At 41.1% G+C, this 23,218-nt stretch overlaps 1 protein-coding gene and 1 long non-coding RNA gene across 4 annotated transcripts in view; one reads left to right on the top strand and one right to left on the bottom strand.

The window, feature by feature from the left end:
• The window catches only part of WWC2 (WW and C2 domain containing 2), a 186,933-nt gene that overhangs the window by 16,144 nt on the left and 147,571 nt on the right, over positions 1-23,218 (top strand). The gene's annotated exons all lie outside the window — the stretch shown is intronic.
• On the bottom strand, positions 1,007-8,953 carry LOC146395862 (uncharacterized). 2 transcript variants are annotated; one of them, XR_014830452.1, is made up of 3 exons: positions 6,357-8,953; positions 3,660-5,688; positions 1,007-2,782 (listed from the first exon to the last, which is right to left on the bottom strand). It is a non-coding gene; the product is annotated as an uncharacterized LOC146395862 (long non-coding RNA). The 2 variants fall into 2 exon arrangements; XR_014830453.1 differs by having other exon boundaries at positions 1,947-2,139.

The raw sequence follows: 23,218 nt of genomic DNA on the forward strand, positions 1-23,218 counted from the left end.
ATTCTAAAAGATATTCTGCGATGAGTGAGAACTTAAATGAGCGTATAGTTTTTGATATGGATATTCACATAATTCATTAAGAAGAGTTTTTATGTGTAAATCATAGAAAACTATGCCTCTTACATAAGAAGTTCCTTTCCACTGTTGTCAGTTCTTGTTCCAGGGTCCATATTTAACCCCAGACTTCTTTGTTCTGATATTCATCCATATTGATAATTACATAGTGCTTAAGCAGTTCATCCTAGGACCTTGCATGTGTTTGTTGATGAGTTTAAAGTTAGTCACAATGGAAACAGAAGTTGTCTAAAGCTCTGTTTCATCAAGATATCAGAAGTGATGTCCTAGCTGCGAAGAAGGTACAAGTTACCTTTGCAAGTACAGCTAGGATATTTTTTACTACTTTAAGATTAAATCCTTCTAAGTTAATTAATAATTTGGGGATTAAAAAAGAACAGGGAAGCTGGTTTTCCTTTTCTGGTCTTAAAGAGGATTTTCATTTGTTGGAAAATCAGTCATTTTAGCGTTTTCATAGTCACAGGGTCAGCTGCCTGAAAAGGGATGTGTGTATGTATGTGTGATATATATAAATTTTATTAAAAACACCTTTATCCACGTTAAATAATCATGGCATATAGAAATAAGAACCATGAATTGATAAAGAAAGGTATGGTATTGAGATACAAAGATCTCTACTATGATTTTGAGTTAAACATACACGCTCATAAACTCCTATGTTCAGTTCTTGTCAACTAGAATGGTTTTGCACAAGGAAACTTTATTAGTGGTTACTTTCAGGGAGTAAGGCTGCAGGTTAGGGGGAAAGACAACATTTTATGTAAGTCTTTTGTTTATGTATGACCTACTTTGGGGCCACTTGAATGATTATTATATCCTCAATTTACTATTTAAATAAAAACCTCTTTACAGAGAAAAGTTTAAATATTTCATGTTTATAACTAAAGAGTGTTTGTTAAAATCATGATATCCCTAAATTATCATCCTTTTTCTTCTTTTTTTTTTTTTTTTCTTTTTTGGCCGCCCCGTGGCATATGGAGTTCCCAGGGCAGGGTTCCAATCTGAGCCCTAGTTGACATCTATGCTGTATTTGTGGCAACACTGGATCCTTTAACCCACTGTGCCTGCCAGGAATCAAACCAAACCTGCGTCCTGGCACTGCAGAGATGCCACTGATCAAACATTATGGAGGAAAACAGTGAAATTGTTGATATGTATAATTTTTTGTGAAGAATGTTACCCAGATATAAGAAGTAGGAAATGTCTACAATCTGTTGGTTGACAGTAAAGAGAACATTTCTAGTATCTACATCTTTTAGGTTTGCCAGGTAAAATAATTTAAGTATTGTCCAGTTATTCGATTTAGTTACAAAATTAGTTGGAAAAGTTAAAACACTTGACCATCCTGTAAACATAAAATAGTCTTTTTTCTTTTGTTGTTCTAAGGCGGTTGTTAGCAAACTGCTACCTGGGGGCCAGATCCTGCTCACATCTGTTCGGTGTTTTTTTGTTTGCTTGTTTTTTCTTTTGTTTTGTTTTTTTGCTTTTTGTTTTTTGTTTTTTTAATGGCCTGTGACCTAACCATGGATTTTAGGTTTTTAAATGGTTCCAAGAATCAAAAGAAGATTTTCTGATATGTGAAAATTACGTAAACTTCCATAATAAAATTTTATTAGAACAGAGCTATGTTAAGGCTAGTACCTTCTGTATGCTTTCACACTGTAATGGCAGAGCTGAATAGAGAGATGGAGACAGCATGGTCTGCAGAGGCTAAAATATTTATTATTTTGTCCTTTATACAAAAAATTTGCCCACCCCTTAAATAAGGTGATATACAGAACAATACGAAAGCATTTATTTGTCGAAAATTGTTGATTATATAGAGCCTTGTTGATAAATCATTTACCCTAGTAACTTGGCCTGACTGTATTGTTGTAGCACATGTACTGGATCTATGGCTGTGTGTGTGTTAACCAACCTACTCCTTTCCTTCTCTTGGCTAACTTTTCCTTAATTTAAATTTCTTTCTTTTATTTTATTTCTTTCTTTTTCTTTTTTTTTTCTTGCTTTTTAGGGCCACATCTGCAGCATGTGGAGGTTCCCAACCAAGGGGACCAGTCAGAGCTACAACTGCTGGCCACAGCAATGCGAGATCCTTAACCCACTGAGCAAGGCCAGGGATGGAACCTGGAACCTCATGGTTTCTAGTTGGATTCTTTTCTGCTGCGCCATGATAGGAACTCCTCATTTTTTAATTTTCATATCTTTATAAGGCACCATCAGTGGAGCTCTCAGAATTGATAATCACAGGGAGTTTCTGTCCTGGCTCATTGGTTAACGAATCTGGCTAGTAACCATCAGGTTCAATCCCTGGCCTAGCTCAGTGGGCTAATGAGCTGTGGTGTAGGTCACAGACACAGCTTGGATCCCACGTTGCTGTGGCTGTGGTGTGACTACAGCTCTGATTCGACCCCCAGCCTGGGAACCTCCATATGCCACACGTGTGGCCCTAAAAAAGTAAAAAAAAATAAAGAATTGATAATCATAATAATATCCCAGTCATTTACTGAGGGCCTTTAATGTGCTAGAAGTCTGGTCGATGTGCTAGATGTATTATCTCATTTGACTATCGTAGGCTTTTAAAAAATTGTGGTCAGAAACACATAACAAAATTTAGCATCTTAATTTTTAAGGATGTTATAGAGTAGTATTAATGATATGCACAGGGTTCCTGATGTGGCACAGTGAGTTCAGGATCTGGTGTTGGCTGCAGCTGTGGTGTGGGTTGCAGCTGTGGCTCAGATTCAGTCCCTGGCCTGGGAATTTCCATATGCCATGGGTGGGGCCAAAGAAGAAGAAGAAAAAAAGATATGCACACTGTTGTGTAGCAGAGCTCTAGAACTTTTTCATCTTGCCAAAACCAAACTGTATTCTTTGGACAACTCCTTTTTCCCCCTCCCCCACTAGTGACAACCACCATTCTACTGTCAGTGTGTAAGTGTTTAACTTAGATACCTCGTAGCCTGGAATCATGTTGTATTTATCTTTTCGTGACTGGCATACAGCACTTAGCATAATGTCCTCTAGTTTCATCCTTGTTACATATGAACATTGTGTATAAATGACACATTTTCTTTATCCATTTCTCTGTTGATGGAGATTTAAGTTGCTTCTGTATCTTGTTGGAGAAATGTCTGTGCAGGTCTTTTGCACATTTTAAAATAGGGTTGTTTGTTTTTTAGTTGTTGAGTTGCATAAGTTCTTTATGTATTCTGGGTATTAATCCCTTAGTAGATATGTGGTTTGCAGTATTTTCTCCCATTCTGTAGGTTCACTTGGTTGATCATTTCCTTTGCTGTGTGAATTATTTAAGTTTGTTGTAGTCCCATATGTTTATTTTTGTATTCGTTGCTTTGTGCTTTTGATGTCATATAAATGGTTACTAAAACCCATGTCACAAACTTTTACTCTATCTTTTCTTGTAGGATTTTTAGAGTTTCAGGTTTTATATTTATTTATTTATTGCATTTTTAGGGTTGCACCTGTGGCATATGGAAATTCCCAGGCTGGGGGTCAAATCGTAGCAGCAGCTACTGGCCTAGGCCACAGCCATAGCGACTCAGGATCTGAGCTATGTCTGTGACCTACACCACAGCTCATGGCAATGCTGGATCCTTAACCCACTGAGTGAGGCCAGGGATCGAACCCACATCTTCATGGATACTAGTTGGGTTTGTTATTGCTGAGCCACGACGGGAACGTCCAGGTTTTATATTTAGATCTTAAATCCATTCTGAGCTAATTTTTGTGTATATTCATTTTTATTGAGGCTGTCCTTCACTATCAAGTAGTCTTGGCATCCTTGTTGAAGATCACTTGACCATGTATGTGAGGACTTATTTCTGGGTTCTCTTGTCTGTCTTTATGTGATAGCAATTTCTGCAGGGTAGATAATGTCGTTTTTCCCCTTAGATGAGAAAACTGAGGTTTGAGTAGAAAGTAAAGAGCCAAAATTTGATTCCAGATTTTGGATTTGTCCGCTATGCTAAGCCAGTTTGTCATTTGTCAGAAAACAAAAGGTCATTAGTACTTACCCACTACAAGAAATACCTGAAGATGGAATGTGTTTCACTTTAGAATTGACTATATGTGTATATAAGTGTGTGTGCGTGTTTCTTGTCTCTCCTGATAAATTACAAATTGACTGAGGGTTGGAATGAAATTTTTCAGGTGTGTCTCTCAGCGCATGTCACCCAATAGGTAACTGGAAGCTGGTATATACACCTGTGTGAGTGTGACCTACATGGTGTGATAATGATCTTACATTTGCAGAGTGTTCCCTGCAAGTCAGGAGCTCCCGTAGTCATTCCACATGTGTTATCTCCATTAATTCAATACCTTCAGGTAGACATGTTCATCTTCTATAGTGTTGGTGTCCTAACTTCATTTGTTTGTTTATTCTTTGTACGAAATATTCTCCTACCTGCCCCACCTTTGCTGTTTTTTGTGGGCTCTGCAGCACTATTACTGTGGTCCTCAGGCTTTAGGGGTAAAATGCACCTCCTTTCCCCCTTCCACTACTGAGTGGTGAAAGATGACTCAGTTATATTAGCAACAACAGAATCAATCAGCAGTTTTTCCTTTAAGTGATTAAAAGTGCTTTTCTATTACTTTTGAAAAATACATGTAGATAATACATGTACGTGTTACAAATTCAAGAACAAGAAGATACTTAGTGAAAAGTAAGTAAATTTCTCTTCTGTCCCTCTTGGCTCCCCATTTCTCTGGTCAAAGGGAGATCTCTATTATCAGTGTATTATATATTCTCCTAGAGCTGTTCTCTGCACATACAGACGGACATATGTATACAAATACTTTTATATATATCTTAGCTTTTTATTTTTTGACACAATTGTAATACTATTTTGAACCTTGACTTCTTTCCTCATAGTATGTCTTAGGTTTTTCTATGCCATTGCATATAATCTGCCTCTTAACATTTTATTTCGTGAGTGTCTAAATATTTTTGAACCATTTTCTCAATGATGAAATTAAGTTCTTCCTAGTTTTTCTTTTTCCTTTTTCCCCCCTTTTTATGGCTGCACTTGTGGCATATGGAAATCCCTGGGCTAGGGGTCGAATTGGAACTGCAGCTGAGGCCTTACGCCAACAGCCACAGCAACGCTGGATCCAAGCTGAATCTGCAACCTATGCTGCAGCTGGTGGCAATGCTGGATACTTAACCCACTGATCGAGGCCAGGGATTGAACCTGAATCATCACGAACATTATGTCTGGTTTTTAACCTGCTGAGCCATAGCGGGAACTCCTGAGTTTTTATTTTTGTGTTATAAACAACATTTCACTAACATGTATAGTCTCCTTAATGCAAATAGATTCCAGAAGTGAGAGGCTGTCAGAGGCATATGCATTTACAATTTGGATAGGTTGCTTCAGCTTAGTGCCCATGGAGATTGTACCTGTTTCTACTCCCTACAACCTGTTAATTATTGCCTGTTTCCCACACCTTTGCTAAGCATTATGTTTCAAAACATTTGGTATTTTTCACTGAAGAGAGAAATGCAAATTTTAAAATAGCACTTTTAAATTGGGGGCATTTTTTTCACTTTTAATTTTTAATTATTTAAATTTTTTTTTCTTTGCTTTTTAGGGCCTCACCCACGGCATATGGAGGTTCCCAGGCTAGGGGTCAAATCGGAGATAAACTGCCAGCCTACACTATAGCCATGGCAATGCCAGATCCGAGCTGTATCTGTGACCTTCACTACAGCTCACTGGATCCTTAACCCACTGAGTGAGGGACAGGGACCTGCAACCTCATGGCTCCTAGTTGGATTTGTTTCCACTGCGCCATGACGGGAACTGCCTTTTTTCACTTTTTAAAAAACCACCTATTTTTCCTTTTGTACCTTTTATTTATTTATTTATTTCTATGTACAGCATGGTTACACATACATGTATACATTTTTTTTCTCACATTACATGTTCCATCATAAGTGACTAGACATAGTTCCCAGTGCTACATAGCAGGATCTCATTGCTAATCCATTCTAAAGGCAAAAGTCTGCATCTATTATTTTTCCTTTTTTAAAAGGGAATTTAAAAAAAAATCGTGGAGTTCCCATCGTGGCGCAGTGGTTAACGAATCCGACTAGGAACCATGAGGTTGTGGGTTCGGTCCCTGCCCTTGCTCAGTGGGTTGACGATCCGGCATTGCCGTGAGCTGACGTGTAGGTTGCAGACACGGCTCGGATCCCGAGTTGCTGTGGCTCTGGCGTAGGCCTGTGGCTACAGCTCCGATTTGACCCCTAGCCTGGGAACCTCCATATGCCACGGGAGCGGCCCAAGAAATAGCAAAAAGCCAAAAAAAAAAAAAAAAAATCTTGAATTAAGTCTTCCTATTCTTCACTTTTTTGTTGAATAGTTTCTGTTTTTATTCCTGCTTCGTAAACATTATTTATACATTAAGAAGATTGTAAAATCTGTGGGGCAGGAATGGATTGTTCAAGAGATGGTTCTGGTACAATAGGCCATCTATATTCAAAAATAAAATTCAGATCCCTGTGCTGTCCCATACACAAAAAGCAGATTGATTAATGTGGAAAAATAACATGCAAAAACAGATTTTAAGCTATTAGGAAATCATAGATAGGTGACCATCTGTATGTCATAGTAGTCAGAACTAAGAACTCCAGGCTGTTTAGGAAAAGACCGATACATTTGCTTACAGAGCAACTCTGACATAATGGGTGAATAAAATCAAAAGCGGGAGCTCCTTTGTAGTGCAGCACCAGGTTAAGGATCAAGTGTTGGTCACTGCTGTGGTGTGGGTTCAGTCCCTGGCCCAGGAACTTCCACATGCTGCAGGCGCAGCTGGGGGAAAAAAAAATCAAAAGACAGAAAAGGGAGACAATGTTGCATGAATGAATAAATAAAGATCTATAATTCAATAAGTAAATAAGAACATGGGAGAAAAGGGAGTAAAAATAACAACCAGTTTTCAGAAGAAAACAATATGGTCAATGAATGTATGAAGAAATCTCAATTTCACTAGCAATATGGGAAATGTAGAGGAAAACTCCATTGAAACACCAGTTCATTTTCATCAGATTTAATAAAATTAATAAGCCTGATAACAATCAGATGTGGAGGGAGTTCCCATCGTGGCTCAGCAGTAATGAACCCGACTTGTATCCATGAGGAGGTGGGTTTGATCCCTGGCTGTGTGAGCTGTGGTGCAGGTCTCAGACACAGCTCAGATCCTCTGTTGCTGTGGCTGTGGCATGGGTTGGCGGCTACAGCTCCAATTCGACTCCTAGCCTGGGAACTTCCACGTGCCATGAGTGCCCTAAAAAGCAAAAAAAAAAAAAAAAAAAAAAAAAAAGAAAGAAAGAAAAAGAAGAAACAATCAGATGTGGAGAGAATATATGAAAATAGGAGCTTTCATCACTGCTGATAGATGTAAATCAGTAATCCTCTAAGATAGTAACTGGCATGTATGTCAGTTTAAACCTTAAACCTAAATCTTGATCTTATAGATGTGGATGTTCATTTGTCTTTTTTTTTTTTTTGGATATATATTACATATGCATTTTTAATTTTCACGTATCTTTTTACTATATAGAGCTAGTTTGTACTTTAAGTTATTACTAAAATGAATTTTATTAATAGATTTCCTAATTCTGAATTTTGGCATAAAGCCCACTTGGTCATTAAAAAAAAATATTCCTGGATTCTCTTTGCTAGTATTTTATTTAGAATTTTTACATTAATATTCCTGAGAATAGCCTAATTTTCTAATTTTTTTCTTCTGGTCTTTTTTTTTTTTTTTTTTTGTCTTTTTGCCATTTCTTGGGCCGTTCCCGCAGCATATGGAGGTTCCCAGGCTAGGGATCGAATCGAAGCTGTAGCCACCGGCCTACGCCAGAGCCACAGCAACGCGGGATCCGAGCCGTGTCTGCAACCTACACCTCAGCTCACGGCAATGCCGGATCCTTAACCCACTGAGCAAGGGCAGGGATCGAACCCGCAACCCCATGGTTCCTAGTCAGATTCGTTAACCACTGCGCCACAACAGGAACTCCTCTTCTGCTCTTTTGATGGTCCCTTGATTAGATTTTGGTGCTGATGTTATGCTGACTTCCTGAAAAGAACTTGAAAGTTTTCACTGTTTTCCATGGAACAGTTAAAGCATCGCTGAAATTGTATGTTTTTTGCAGTTTGGTAGTGTTCGCATCCATGACTCATTTGCTCTTCTGGGGAATCAGTTCTTGGATAACTGTTTTGGTATCTGTGTTACTGATTAGATTTTTCCTGTCTTCAGGGATCAGTTCAGTATTTATATTTTCCTGGAAAATCATCAGTGTTTTCCAATTTGTTGAGCAAGATAATCCCTTTAACATTCTTTTCCTTTCTACTCTGTCTGTCTTGTTGTTTTCTTATTCTCTGTATTACTTAGTGTATTGGTACTGTTTCATTTCTTTCTTTCTAGTTTAGGTTACCAAATTGCTTGGCTATTTGTGTTTTTCTTTTTAAAGTAACCAGCTCTTGAATATATTGATATTAACTTTCTCCAATTTTTGGCTTTTATCTTTATTCCTTCCTTCCGTCTGCTTTATCATCTTTTTGGTAACTCTTTGGGAGTTGTTTTCATTATTACTTATTTACTAGTATTAACAGTTAAAGCTGTGAATATTCTTTTTCTGTGATGGGCTTCAGGCACACAATTATGGTATTCTTCCACAACTGCCCCCTCTTCATCAGACTTAGCATAAACATACACAGGTCTTACTGTTTCTTCAAATCTTCATTTCCTTGTGAAGGCTCCCTTGTCACATAAAACTTACTAAATAAATCTGTGTGCTGTTCTCCCATGAATGTGTCTTGGTCAGTTTAATTTTTAGACCCTGCTGGGAACCGTTCCCTCAGAGGGTTGAGGAAGACTTTTTCCTCCCCTGCAGATTACCGATCACAGCTTCAGTTGTAGCACAGCTTCCGAGATATTAAGATTTCGCGCTTATTTTGTATTTATTTATCAGTGTTCAGTTCTGAATTCCTTTATGGCAGAATTTAGAATCGGTGGTACCTCAGATTTCTCCGCAAAAGCTTCGAAGTTACTAGACAGTAACTTTTCCTGATGCCACATGTGGCCAAAGAAATCTTCCCAAGTTCGGGAAAGGTCCCCACTGCTGCCCTCCTCCTGCCAAGGCATTTGGGGATGGGTGACATGGGCTATTTGGGCTGCTCTAAGGTGCCTGGGGCCTTGGGAAGGGGAGCAAGGCTGGTCTGGAATTACAGTCTTTCCTTTTCTGCTTCCTCGTGCCCCCCCCCCCCCCGCCCCCCATGGCCCAGGGCTGGAAGCTCTTGAAACAAGGTGTGTTTCCTGGGATGAAGGTAAAGGCACTTCTTCCATTTTCACCAGTTGTATTTTCGAATGACTCACAGTTCCAGGGCACCAGGAGACCTGCCTTCAGCTGCTGAATTCAAATTATCTGACAGACATTTTTAGCTTATAAATGGGTGATCCCAGACAACTACTCTCTTTTGGTATTGCAGCCATCCTTGTCTGTAAAACATTATTTTCATACCTATTGAAATATTTGAAATAAATTTGTGGTGGTTTTGTAAAAATGAATGCTAAAAACAATTTGAAAAATGCTAATATCAGTGAAAACGTGATGAATCCTTCCCTTTGATCAAATGCTTATTTGGTTTAAGGTAGTTGTTTGTATACTCAGTTGTGAAAGAAAATTAAAGATATTTTTGTTGGTGGGAGTTCCCGTCGTGGCGCATTGGTTAACGAATCCGACTAGGAACCATGAGGTTGCGGGTTCGATCTCTGCCCTTGCTCAGTAGGTTAACGATCCAGCGTTGCCCTGAGCTGTGGTGTAGGTTGCAGACGCGGCTTGGATCCCGCGTTGCTGTGGCTCTGGTGTAGGCCGGTGGCTACAGCTCCGATTCGACCCCTAGACTGGGAACCTGCATATGCCACGGAAGCAGCCCAAAGAAATAGCAAAAAGAAAAAGAAAAAAAAAAAAAAAGATATTTTTGTTGGTATTGCATCATATAATATTGTGTCTAAAATATTATAGTATAGTCTAGTTTTCTTGCTTCCTCCTGCCCCCACGTAATGTTAAACCTTTTGAAAACTTTTTATACTCTGTCTTTTTAGGAGCTTTTTTTTTTTGCTATTTCTTGGGCCGCTCCCGTGGCATATGGAGGTTCCCAGGCTAGGGGTCCAATCGGAGCTGTAGCCACAGGCCTACGCCAGAGCCACAGCAACATGGGATCCGAGCCGTGTCTGCGACCTATACCACAGCTCACGGCAACGCCGGATCGTCAACCCACTGAGCAAGGCCAGGGACCGAACCCGCAACCTCATGGTTCCTAGTTGGATTCGTTAACCACTGCACCACGAAGGGAACTCCAGAAGCTTTTTTAATGTCAAAGAAAATTCTGAGTTCCCTCGTGGCTCAGTGGAAATGAATCTAACTAGTATTCATGAGGATGCAGATTTGCTCCTTGGCCTCACTCTTTGGGTTCAGGATCCTGAGTTGCAGTGGCTGTGCTGTAGCCCAGCAGCTACAGCTCCCATTCAACCCCTGCCTGGGAGCCTCCAAAAGATGAAAAAAAAAAAAAAAAGAAAAAAAAGAAAATTCCATACACTTGTTGTTTGAATTTACTCCAGTCTGTGTGTTTATTTGTCTTCAGTGTTCCAGCAGAATTCAGGCTCATTCTCAGACTCCCACCTCCACAGTAACCGTCTCTCCGTACCTAGAGGCACTGAATTGAAGGGCCTTCAGGCCTGTCTGGTGGGTGCCTGCAGTTGGTGAGATAAGTGCTGGCCCTGTTGGCCTCCAGGCTGGACTGGAGTGAGGCAGGGCACCTCGAAAGGTGGGCCTAAGACGCAGGATTTAAGGAGGCACGTGTGTTCCCACCTGTGCCGGTGCGGGTTGCACTGCATGGCATGACTCTGAGAGCAGAGGCCTCCTTAAGTGCTGCGCCCCAGGACTGTGGCTTGCCTTACCCTCATCCCGGCCCTGCCCAGTTCCTCCACTCTTTCCTCCTTCTACGGAGACTGTCTCTGTGACCCTGACTGTCCTCAGAGTAACCAAGAAGCCATCATCTTGGTCATTCAGGTATTCAGATTACTTTTGTCCACTGCAGACCAGAACTGGGAAGGAACCAGTTGTTGTTTTGGATTGTTCAAGACAGGATGCCAGTGCTGCTCCTGCAGGATTACATGTTTGTAGTGAAGACTTGCTTCTGGGAGCTTGTTCCTACATCTAATCCTCTAGAATCCTATTATATAAGGCAGAGAAGGGAATCAGATGCAGTGACTCTGACACCCTTTGCAACCCAGCAGACAACCTGGGGATCCTCTAAACACACAGTACCTGCCTCAAAATATGACGTGGTGGGAGATTTCTAATGTTCTTTCTACTCACTCTTGTCATTTTCAAGGCAAATAAAACTAGGGATTTCCTAGGACTAGCAGAAGAGCTGTTATAGATAAAATGGAAGCAGTTTCTTAGAACTTTCTAGGATTTAAGTATTACTGTATTTTCAGGTCAAAGGATAGATTAGCTTTTATATCAAGCCTAGTTGCAAGAAAATGAAAAATAGCTGTGATTTGTAGTCTTCTATGGCCTATGTATGCACACACTATTTTTATTTATGTGTGAGAATGGGAAAAGAGTTATAAGAAGAAAGCAGAATGCTGTACCAAAATTCTCTATTATTTGCTACGCTCTAAGATCGGTTGCATTTTGAATTAGGTGCAAGTTTGAATGTGTGTATATTTTTGGTACTTCAGGTCTTCATTGCTTTAAAATTAGTGACTTAAATGGGAGCTTACTTGGCTAATACAAGCAGTTGTATGACTCCCGGGCTTTCGTCACATGGACTTCCTTTGTAGTTTGGTACCCTGCTTCTCTAACCAGAATGGTTTTTCCAGTGTCTCTGTTGTGTTTCTGGCTCTCCATTCTCCCCACTTGAAATTCTTGTATCTCTTACTTATAAGCCATGTCTTGTGGATTCATTAAGAGATAGCTTAGGAGTTCCCTTTGTGGCTCAGCAGGCTGCAAACCTGACTGGTAACCATGAGGTCACGGGTTTGATCCCTGGCCTCACTTGGTAGGTTAAGGATCTGGCATTGCTGTGAGCTGTGGTGTAGGTTGCAGACACAGCTCAGATCCCACATTCCTGTGACTGTGGCGTAGGCTGGCAACCGTAGCCCTACCCCTAGTCTGGGAACTTCCATATGTTGCTGGTGGGGCCCTAAAAAACAACCAAAAAAAGAAAAAAGAGATAGCTTATGTTTTCTTCCTCCTTAAATACATCTTTTAATTCTTCAGTCTATCTCAGATACTTAGTGTATGCCAGTTGTGAAAATTACAGCCCTTTTGTTGAAGACTGGTTCAGGAATGGGAGTGTGGCCTGTGCTGGCCAGTGAGAGGTGAGGGAAAGCCCGCCTGAGATTGGGAGAAACCTGGAGAGGGAGAAAGTTTTTCTAATTCCTCGTGTTTTGCCTGGATGTGTTGCCTGGACCCATGGCCCCCGGCTTGCTGCCAGCTGACGAGTGAAGCCGGCATAGAGGATGGCAGATTGGAGATGGACAGAGCGAGGCCCTCAGTGACATTGTTGAGCCGCTGAAACAATCAACTCTGGAGTCCCCAACCATCCATGTGTTAGGTGGGGTATAGATAGATTTTCTTATTGTTTAAACCAACTTCAGACCAAAAGCTTTCATTTGCAGCAGAAACCTCACTCCAGGCCCTCTGTGTAGCATGGTGGTTCTCGCACGTAGGCTCTGGAATCTGATGGAATTGAAATGCTGATTCTTCTATTTACTTGGTAGCTTGTCATCTTGTGCAATGGTGATATTTTGATTTAGAGAGGGCTTGACTTTGTTTTGGTGCCAAAGGTAATGATATCACTTAATCCTTTGATATTATCATTTCATAGATGAAGAAAACTGAGTTTGAGAGTAATTGAGGGAGTTCCTGTTGTGGCACAGCAGAGACAGATCTGACTAGTATCCATGGAGGTACGGGTTTAATTGCTGGCCTCGCTCAGTGGGTCAGGGATCCTGCATTGCTGTGAGCTTTGGTGTAGGTTGCAGATGTGGCTTGGATATGGCTGCGGCTCTAGTGTAGGCCAGCGACTGTAGCTCTGATTCGACCCCTAGCCTGGGAACTTCCATGCACTGTGGGTGGGGCCCTAAAAAGCAAAAAAAAAAAAAAAAAAAAGAGAGAGAGAGTAATTGAGCTTGTGAGTGAGTAGGACCTGAAAGAAATCAGATCTATTTGACTCAGCTTCTCAGTGCCTCATTGTTGAATGTGAAAAATGGGGATATTCTGTGTAATATCAACCTCATAAGATTGTTGGGAGGGTTGAGTGAGATAATTTGGAGCATTTGAGTACAGGGCCTGTTATATAGACATCATTCAATGAATAGCTGCTGTTATTATTATTGCTATTGCTGTTATTATATTCACTTAGTTTAGTGGGCATATTTTAGGTTCTTGGTAAGTACTTGCTGACTCATGAGTAGTTTGATGAATACATTTCTCTGATTCTGTTAATTACATCCTTCAGGTATATCGTGCCTCATCATGCATACTGTTTAACTGCTTCACTAGGATTTCTGGTCTTTCCAGTGATGTTAATTTCATGTTCCTGAGAATAGGGAGCAAATCTTACCCTTTTTAATTCTCCTTACCACCAGGTTCAGTGGTAGGTATTTGAAGTTTTTTAAAAAATCAAATACTTGGCATATTAAAAAGTATTTTTCAGGAAGTTGGCCACTTTTATTTATTATCAACATTTTCAGAGAAATTGGGAGTTCTGTAAACTGTCCCATTGTTAGCAAAATTTTTTTGGCCAGATTAATAGTTTGAAGAGATTTTATTTATGGATCTCTCCTAAAGTTCCTATTTGCCTGATATAGCACTTCATGTCAGAGAAACTAAAAGCATTCTTTATAAGTGTTTCCTTTATTCATCAGACTTTCACTGAGGCATGAAAAAAGAATTATAGTGCCTCCATCTCATGAATTTTTCAATAACGTTTCTTGCTCCTTAAGAGACACCTGAATCGGAATCCCAGTCTGGTTTTCTGATTTCTTGCTTATTCTTATTCACCCCCCTACTTCCTCTCAGAAACTCTGTGTATGTATTTCTTCTCATGACGGTGAGAACAAGGGACATTCCATTCTGTCTGCCCTCTGCATAACGAGACCATGGTACATGTGTGTGAGACTTTCGGGGGCTCGATTAATGTGAATGTGGCTGGAGTAGCCCAGTAAACTCAGTTTCTCAGTTTTTATCCATTGCTTTATTGTTGTAGCAGTCTATTTTCCCCCCTAAATTACAGTGCTACGCAGTATAACTTTGCTGTATATTTTTGTATTACCTGTGAAAAGGAAGGACATTTGTTTTGTCCATATGCTTGATAAATTCACAAATGATTTCTGGGCCTGATTTTGTTTTGTTTTCAGGTATTTTATGAAGAAAGCATATGCATTTTCTATGAGGAATTAAGTCTGATTTGCTAATAATGACAAAGGGTTGTAATATTTGTCTTTTATTTTCTATATTGAAGACTTAATGGCAACACTGAGAAGGCAGTATTCAGGGAGAACATGAATCTCTTTTGGACTTTGGGTCCATGACTGAAAATGACCTGTGAGCGCTTGTAGTACCTTAACATTTCTCCTCTTTCTTGTAATTGCCCATCTTCTTGAAACAATTCTTCTACACTCAACATTCAACAAATATTTATTGGGCACATGCTCAATAAAGTGATGTGAATGATGCCTGACTACTTTTTATTTTTAATGCCCTCTGATCTCATTTTCCTGTTCATTGCTTTACTATAATCTAACTTTTCAAAAGTAGACAGTGGCCTTCTTAGTAAATCCAGTGCAGCGTCAATCAGGGTTCACTCAGGAAACAAACTGTTCTCTGTGTTCTAAGGGGTAAGGCTCTAGCACACAGTCGCCTGCTGGAAGAGCGAGGAGAAGCTGCAGGCTGGAGTGGCTAGCATGGCAGGTCTGGGCCCGAGTCAGCGGGGCGTCCTCCGAGCCAGCCTGGACCTGCCACAGTGCCTCCAACATCCTTCTGCACTGGAGAGGTGGGTAGTTCTCAAGATCAGTGGTTCTGCTCTCTGTTTCACTTCTTTCCCTTCTTGTGTCAAACTCCCCAGGTGCCAGGCCGGCCAGGGGCTCTGAGAAGTGGTCCCTGCCTCTGCTGTGTCCCGCAGGGCATGGGGACAAGGAGAAGCCGGCACAGGGGCCCTCACCACCCCTCCTTCTTGGTCTCACTTTCTTTTTCTTTTTTTTTTGCTTTTTAGGGCCGCACTCATGGCATGTGGAGGTTCCCAGGCTAGGGGTCCAGTCGGAGCTACAGCTGCCAGCCTACATCACAGCCATGAGAATGCCAGATCTGAGCCTTGTCTGCGACCTACACCATAGCTCACGGCAATGCCAGATCCTTAACCCGCTGAGCGAGGCCAGGGATGGAACTGGCAACCTTGTGGTTCCTAGTCAGATGCGTTTCTGCTGTGCCACAACGGGAACTCCTTGGCTCACTTTTGTGTGTGGCCTGTCGTGTCTTTCGCCTGCTTGACACGTCTCTGCCTTGGCTTCCCTTTTCCTTCACTGTGGCCCTCCTCCCACTCGTGACTCTGAGACTGTGACTCCGAGACTGTGACTCCAAGCTTTAAGTCAGTGCCTTTGTGTGCTACACATCATTTCCGGTGGAGTTTTATGGTGTTTAATGCTTTGAATTTTTATTTAATGAAATTTCCCAGTCTTTTATGCTTCTGGCTTTCATGAAATGCTTTTTTCATGAAACCCTTCTTCTGTGTGAAGATTGTGAAATATTCAATATTTATCTTTAGACTTTATTTTAAAAGGGTTTATTTTATACATCAAATCTTCAAATCACTTTCCCATCACTATTTAACAGCACCTGTCCTCTGTAACCAGTTCTGCCTTCCGGGGACGTTTGTACCACTGTCGGTTCCTCCATCTGGGCTCAGGGGTGTCTGTAGTTCATTTTCCCGTCACCGAGCCTCTTTCCTGGCACTTTCTGTAAGGCATTCTCTTTGTTCTCCACCTTAATCTTTGACTCTCTACTCACTTTTTTTATTGGGTCTTCCTCTGACTCCTTAAAAATGAGTGTTTGTCAAAATCCCTCATAGGTAGGGCCATGTACCTTGTTGCCATTGCATCACCAGGGCAGCCTCGGTGCTCGGCGCATATGAGAGGCTGTATTTATTGAGTGACTTTAAATTTCCACATCGAGGGAGTTCCCGTTGTGACTCAGTGGTTACGAACCCAACTAGCATCCATGAGGACGTGGGTTTGATCCCTGGTCTCACTCAGTGGGTTAAGGATCCAGTGTTGCCGTGAGCTGTGGTGTAGGTTGAAGACGCGTGGCTCGGATCTGGTATTGCTGTGGCTGTGGTGTAGGACAGTGGCTACAGCTCCAACTCGACCCCTAGCCTGGGAACTTTCATATGCCGCAGGTACAGCCCTAAAAAAAAAAGAAAAAAATTTCCACGTTGACATCTAGATGTTACCTGCACAGTAATGTGTCTCAGAATAGTCTCATGCAATAGATGTTGTGTAACGTTCTCAGGAAAAACATGGTGAAATGTGGACTTGTTAGCCTCTTAGTTAGACATGCTAGTAATTAAGTGACCCAAAGGTGTCCATGAGGAGTCAGTGGAACCTGGAGAGGAAGTTTCTTTGGGCTTGTTGTAGGATTTTGACAGTAGCTCCAAGTTCAGTTTTGTTTTGTTTGTTTGTTCGTTTGTTTTTTACATCAACATCTTAGAGGAAAATATATGTTTATCAAACTTGCAGATAGAATAAAGCAGGGAAAGAGAGGATTAGTGACTGAGTCAGGACCCTAATGTCTTATAGACTTGGTTGAAGTAATGAACTAAATTAAATCTAACACAACAGTCAAGGGCCTTGTACCAGGGTCTAAAACACTATTCATGCAAGTACAGGATTGCCTGGTGAAACAGAGGGAAAGGGTAGAAGAGTTTTCATTGATATTTTGGGCTCAGCGTGAATAAAGAATGTGACCTGATTTCTGAAAATGCTGAAGTGCTCTTATATGATCAGAAGAATAAATTCTGGCTTCTCCTGTGGTGTTATACCTGGAAATTATATTTGGTGTGGGGATTTCAGTCATGTGGCACTCATTCAAAGCTAAGGCCTCAGGGACAGTGAAGAGCCTGGGGACTGAGTCACAGGAGGAATGGGTGGTGTCCAGGCCAGTGCTTAGACTGAAGAGGAAAGTGTTTTCCAGGTGGGGAAGTGCCTGCAAACTGAGTGAACATATAATTTATTGTCCAAACCAGAACTCTCAGAGTGAAAGGGGGCACTATTAGTACTTATGCTAGGATGATGGGTGTACACCAGGACTGTCCTGGGCACATGGAAACACAGTCACCTACTTAGAATCATCTTAAATATTTGAAGATCTGTTATAGGAAAGGAAGACTAGCCTTCGTGTGTGAGGGTGATAGGACCAGGGGACACAACTGTAAGAAGGCCTGCATCTTTTTCTTTATAATGAGCCCTGATCTGATTGCTTCCGTTGTTGAAGAATGCAATGGGTTACCTTACAAGGTGGTATGTTTCCCATCACTGCTGATGCCAAGAATTTGTGTAGGTGTCCTTTATAAATCTTTTTTTTTTCTCTAAATCTTGATAATATACAGATTAGATGAATCAGATGGTACCAGTTCACCAAGCATTTGTGTACTTCCCAAGAACTCAGCAGATGTCCTTTTTCTCATTACGTTTGGTGTAACCATTTGTGTATTCCCATCCCTGTGCCTGTCCCTAGAGAAGGCCAGCATCCATGGCTTTCATGGCTTTCACCACAGGCCTGGCTCTGCAGTCAGTTGACCTCCTATCACAGCTGCAGGCTCCTCCCACTCTATGAGGGCATAGCTGCTCCCTTGCGGCTTCCCAGCGCGCAGGGCTGCTGTGCCTTTGTCCCTGGCGTTTTTCTCTACTTTGAACACCTGCTTTTCTCTTGCCTGGGGGAGTCTAAGTATTATACACTGCTCCAGCCTCTTCTGCTGTTGTCTTGTTTACTGTAACATCTTTTCTATTCCTACATACCTTTCTTTTTCTTTTTATCTCCCTGAATCTTGGCTTTTACACTAAATAAAAGATGTCTCTTCTTCCACGAGTGAGTAGTCTCTTACCCATTCAGGGGCATGCAGTTGGGAATCTGATCATTTCTTGCTGTGGGTGCTACGGTCATGTCTTGGTTTCCACAGGGCACTGACTTGGGGCTTGATTCTTTGGTACTTTCTTTAGTCCTTTGCAACAAAAGAGGCAGATGTGACTGTTTCTGTCCTATAAATGAGATTTAGAAAGTTAAATAGTCTGCCAGTAGGGGTCTAAGCTGGATCCAAGCCCAGCTTTCCTTGTCAGTCCATGTGTTTGTTCATTCAGCCAGGGTCTGTGCACCTGCGTTGTGCCAGGCATCATGCCAGGTGTGGCCTTTGACTTACTCTGGGAGTCAGGGAAGTGACATTTAATGGAAACCTGAAGGATAAGAGGAGTTAGTTGGAACAGGGAAGAAGAGACCATTTGGGGGACAGAGGAAAGAGCATGTGCATATTCTCTGCTCAGGACGCACTTGATGTCTTGGAGGTTCAGAAAGAATCTAGTGCACGAGTGTGTGTGTATGTGTGTGTGTGTGTGTGAGCGCGTGAGCGCGAGTGCATGTGTGTTGGGGGAGGGTGGGGGCCTTTCGCGAGGGGAGAAAGGTGGTTAGATAGAGGATTGGGAAGTTAAGCAGGGACCAGGTCAAAGTCTTGGTAGTTTATCCCGAGACAGGATATTTTTTCCTTTCCTTTTTGACATTTGTTTTCGCAATAGGTAAAGTAATCACATAATTTGATGTTCAAGGGCACCAAAGGATGCAGCAGTGTTGTCTCCTTTTCACCTGTTTTCCTACCATTCATTTCCTTTCCATGGAGACAGCTATATACTATTCCTTATGTATCCCTTCCATAGATATTCTGCGCACATACCGGCAAACACATAACTATATATTTTTCCTCAACTTTTTATTATGAAAATAGCAAAGTTCTTACTTTTGAACATATTTTGGATATCATTCCATGGCAGTATAGAAAGAGCTATTGCATTCTTTTTTATAGATATGTAGTATTCTATTGCAACTGTGTACTCTAATTTATCTAGTCAGTCTGTGGGAAGTAGAAAAACAGATTGATGGGGAAGGGGTCATATTGCAGAGGGGAAGATAGCTAGCAGACCACTTCAGTAGTTGAGGCAGGGGGTAGTGTTGACTTGGATTCATGTAGCAGTAGTGGAGACAGTGATTAAGTGTCTGTATGTAACAGAGATCTAAGACTGAGCAGCGAGAGGATCTGTTGATTAATGGGCTGTTTGGGGTGAAGCAGAGGGATGCTTCTCTCAGGCTGAGCAGTTGGGTGGATGGTGATGTCATTTATTAAGCTGGTTATCATTAGAGGAATGGCAAGGTTGAGTTCAGTTGTAGACCTGTTGAGTTTAAGGTACTTGTAAGACACACAGGTGGAAGGAGATGTAGAGTAGGCACTTGACTTTTGGAGTCTAGAGCTCAGGAGACAGGGTTAGTCTTAAGATATAAATTTGAGAGGTATTATTGTGTAGTAGTGTACATTTACAATGATAGTAATTAAAATTTGGGGATTGGTTGACCTGGTCAAAATGTTAATATGCTGGAGATTGCTTAAGAAAGGCATGTTCTTTTAATCTTTGAGAAAATGATACATCTATCAGGTTGTAATTAAAACTCACAGAGTGAGTTTATAGACGTTATTTGTTGTTTGTTAACAACATTAGTAGAGTTTGTTGAGGAATTTAATTTAGTGTTCTGCCAAAAAGTTGGCTGACACACAGCTTCGCAAAGATCATTTATTTGTAAATGCACAGTAGATAGTTGGAATTTTGCAGTTTTCTTCTAGTCACTCCTTTTTTCATTTAACGCACACTGAGTGCCTACCTTATATAGGGCAGTGTTCGGAAGAATGTTCATATTTACCATTGTCTTGAGAGGTAGTTAGTGTTTTCAGTTGCTTCTCTTGCTTTCTTTGCTGAGTGTCGTTATCTTCAATTTTAGTCCCGTAGGTTATTTTGTTAATTCAGTGTTGTGATGCACATTTACAACAGTAGTATTTTTTACCCATCTGCTAGTTTGTTCTCTATATCTGTGAGTCTGTTTCTGTTGTATTTGCTTGTTTATTTTAAATTCCAAATATAAGTGAAAACATACAGTATGTATTTCTCACTATCTGACTTATCTCATTAAGTGTAATACCCTCCAGATCTATCTATGTTGTTGCAGATGGCAAGGTTTCAATTTTTTATGGCTGAGTTATATATACATACATATATGTGTATATATAATATGTAATTATTATATATACAATATATAATTATTCCTTATTAGTTCATCTATCAGTGGGCACTTAGGTTACATCTCTATCTTGGCTATTATAAATAAAGGTGCAGTGAACTTTGGGATATATTTTCAAATTAATGTTCTTATTTTCTTTTTTTTTTTGTCTTTTCAGGCCACACCTGCGGCATATGGATGTTCCCAGGCTAGGGGTAAAATCGGAGCTGTTTGCTGCCAGCCTACGCCATAGCCACAGCAACGCAGGATCCAAGCCAGGTCTGTGACCTACACCACTGCTCATGGTAACACAGGATACCTAACCCACTGAGTGCGGCCAGGGATTGAACATGAGTCCTTATGGATGCCAGCTGGGTTCGTTAACTGCTGAGCCAAGACGGGACTCCAGTGTTATTTTCTTTAGATAAATACCCAGGACTGGAGTTGCTAGATTATTTTGTAGTTATATTTTTAATTTTTTTTTTTTTTTTTGTACTTTTGCCATTTCTAGAGCTGCTCCCTTAGCATATGGAGGTTCCCAGGCTAGGGGTCGTATTGGAGCTGTAGCCACCGGCCTATACCACAGCTCACGGCAACGCCGGATCCTTAACCCACTGAGCAAGGCCAGGGATCGAACCCGCAACATCATGGTTCCTAGTTGGATTCGTTAACCACTGAGCCACGATGGGAACTCCTATATTTTTAATTTTTTGAGGAACCTCCGTACTGTTTCTCACAGTGGCTGCACCATTTTATATTCCCATCAACAGTGTATTGGGGTTCCAGTTTCTCCATATCCTCTCCAGTACTTTTTATTTCTTGTCTTGATGATAGTCATTCTGACAGGTGAGGTGATGCCTCATTGTGGTTTTGATTTACATTTCCCTGGTGATTTGTGATGCTGAGCATCTTTTCATGTGCCTATTGGCCATCTGAATGTCTTCTTTGGGAAAAAAATGCCTATTTAGGTCCTCTACCCATTTTCATTTTTATTTTGCGTTTTAGGGGCTCGCCTGCCTCATATGGAAGTTCCCAGGCTAGGGGTGGAATCAGAGCCACAGCTGCCACCCTATGCCACAGCCACACCAACGCAGGATCCAAGACATGTCTTCGACCTACACCACAGCTCATGGCAATGCCAGATCCTTAACCCACTGAGTGAAGCCAGGGATTGAACCCATATCCTCATGGATACCAGTCGGATTTGTTTTTGCTATGCCACAATGGGAACTCTGCCCATTTTTAAATCAGATTGTTTTCTTTATATTTACTTGTGTGAGTTCCTTATACATTTTAGATATTAACCTATAAAACTTTCTGGAAGTTTTATACACACACACATTGTGAAACTCAATGAAAGAATAGTGTAAATGGAGGTTGTCTGGGGAGCCTTTGGAGAGTTGATGGCCCAGCTCCTGGGCACAGAGGCTAATCTGGATTCATCAAGACTAGAAGTCCTAGTTTTTTTCTTGGGAGTTGCTAACGAGATTTAATTTGGGGGGAAAAAAAAAGGAGCAGAAGGAAAGGTGACTTCTCTTTCTTAGTGGAAGCTGACTTATTATTTGTCAGTCTGACCTTTGGTAAAAGTTTCCCAGTTCCTGGGGCATCCAGCATGAGAAAATATTTTTATGCCACATTTGCTTTTTTTATAGTTAAAGCTGAGACTTTTCTACCTTTGTAGGCTCCAACTGAAGTATGTTATCATCTTGTATCAAGAGGAGCCTGCAGAAGCAGGGCTGGTGGAAACACAGGTTTGGCTTTTGGAATACCTTTGTCAAAGGTATTTGAATTTCTACATGTTGCCAAGAAATGGAGTTTCTTCCTCCCATTAAAGTGCTTATGTGTAAACACAGTGCAGCATCTGAGCCAGAATGTTATATTTTAAATGCTCTGGTGACAAATGAGCTGGTTTTTTTTTTTTTTTCTTTTTCTTTCCAAAGCCCTTACTAAATTGTCACAATTTGGAAAGATTCTCAGTAGTATAAGAAAAATCTGCTTTTGTTGTCTTTATACTTTCAGCGGTTGGTGTCAGGGTTGTAGTAAAGGCTGTGAACTACTGCAGAGGTTAAGGCAGCACCTTATGGGCTGTATCTTAGCATATGTGAAAGTCATGAAGAAGATGTTACTGACCTCATGGATCACAGAGAAATAGGCATCTTATCAATACCTGCTGATATTTACAGCATGCCTGCTGGGGTTTGAGAGCACTTTTTCTAGGAACACAGAGAATGCAGGTGAAACTGAAGAGATGTAGTCTCCAACTGAAATCACACTTTCAGCTGACCTGATGTGTCATTGGCCCCCTCACCTGTCGTCTCCCACCATTACCACAGGTCTTTCTGTAAGGCTCATCACTGTGCATGTTGGCTGAGGTTGTGTCTGTTAGGTTTTTTTATTTTGTTTTTACTGTAAAGTTTCTTTTCCTTCCTTCTTTCCATACTGTCCTCTTGAGAAAGAATTCACCATGTAGAAGCCCACACTCTAGGACTAGGAAGTTAGGCTCCGCCTGCTTGAGGGTATGGTATGTACATAAATTAAAGCAGTATTTGTATAAGCTTGCAATGGATAATTGGAAACTAAAATTAAAATAACACCACTGTAGTTCCCGTGGTGGCGCAGTGGTTAACGAATCTGACTAGGAACCATGAGGTTGTGGGTTCGATCCCTGGCCTTGCTCAGTGGGTTAAGGATCCACCGTTGCCATGAGCTGTGATGTAGGCCGGAGACGTGGCTCGGATC

This window comes from Sus scrofa, chromosome 15 (assembly GCF_054392235.1).
Source record: "Sus scrofa isolate SSC_HxYL_T2T_F1_AM1 chromosome 15, Sscrofa_HxYL_maternal_Yorkshire_Landrace_v2.0, whole genome shotgun sequence".
In the NCBI taxonomy this organism is placed as follows: Eukaryota; Metazoa; Chordata; class Mammalia; order Artiodactyla; family Suidae; genus Sus; species Sus scrofa.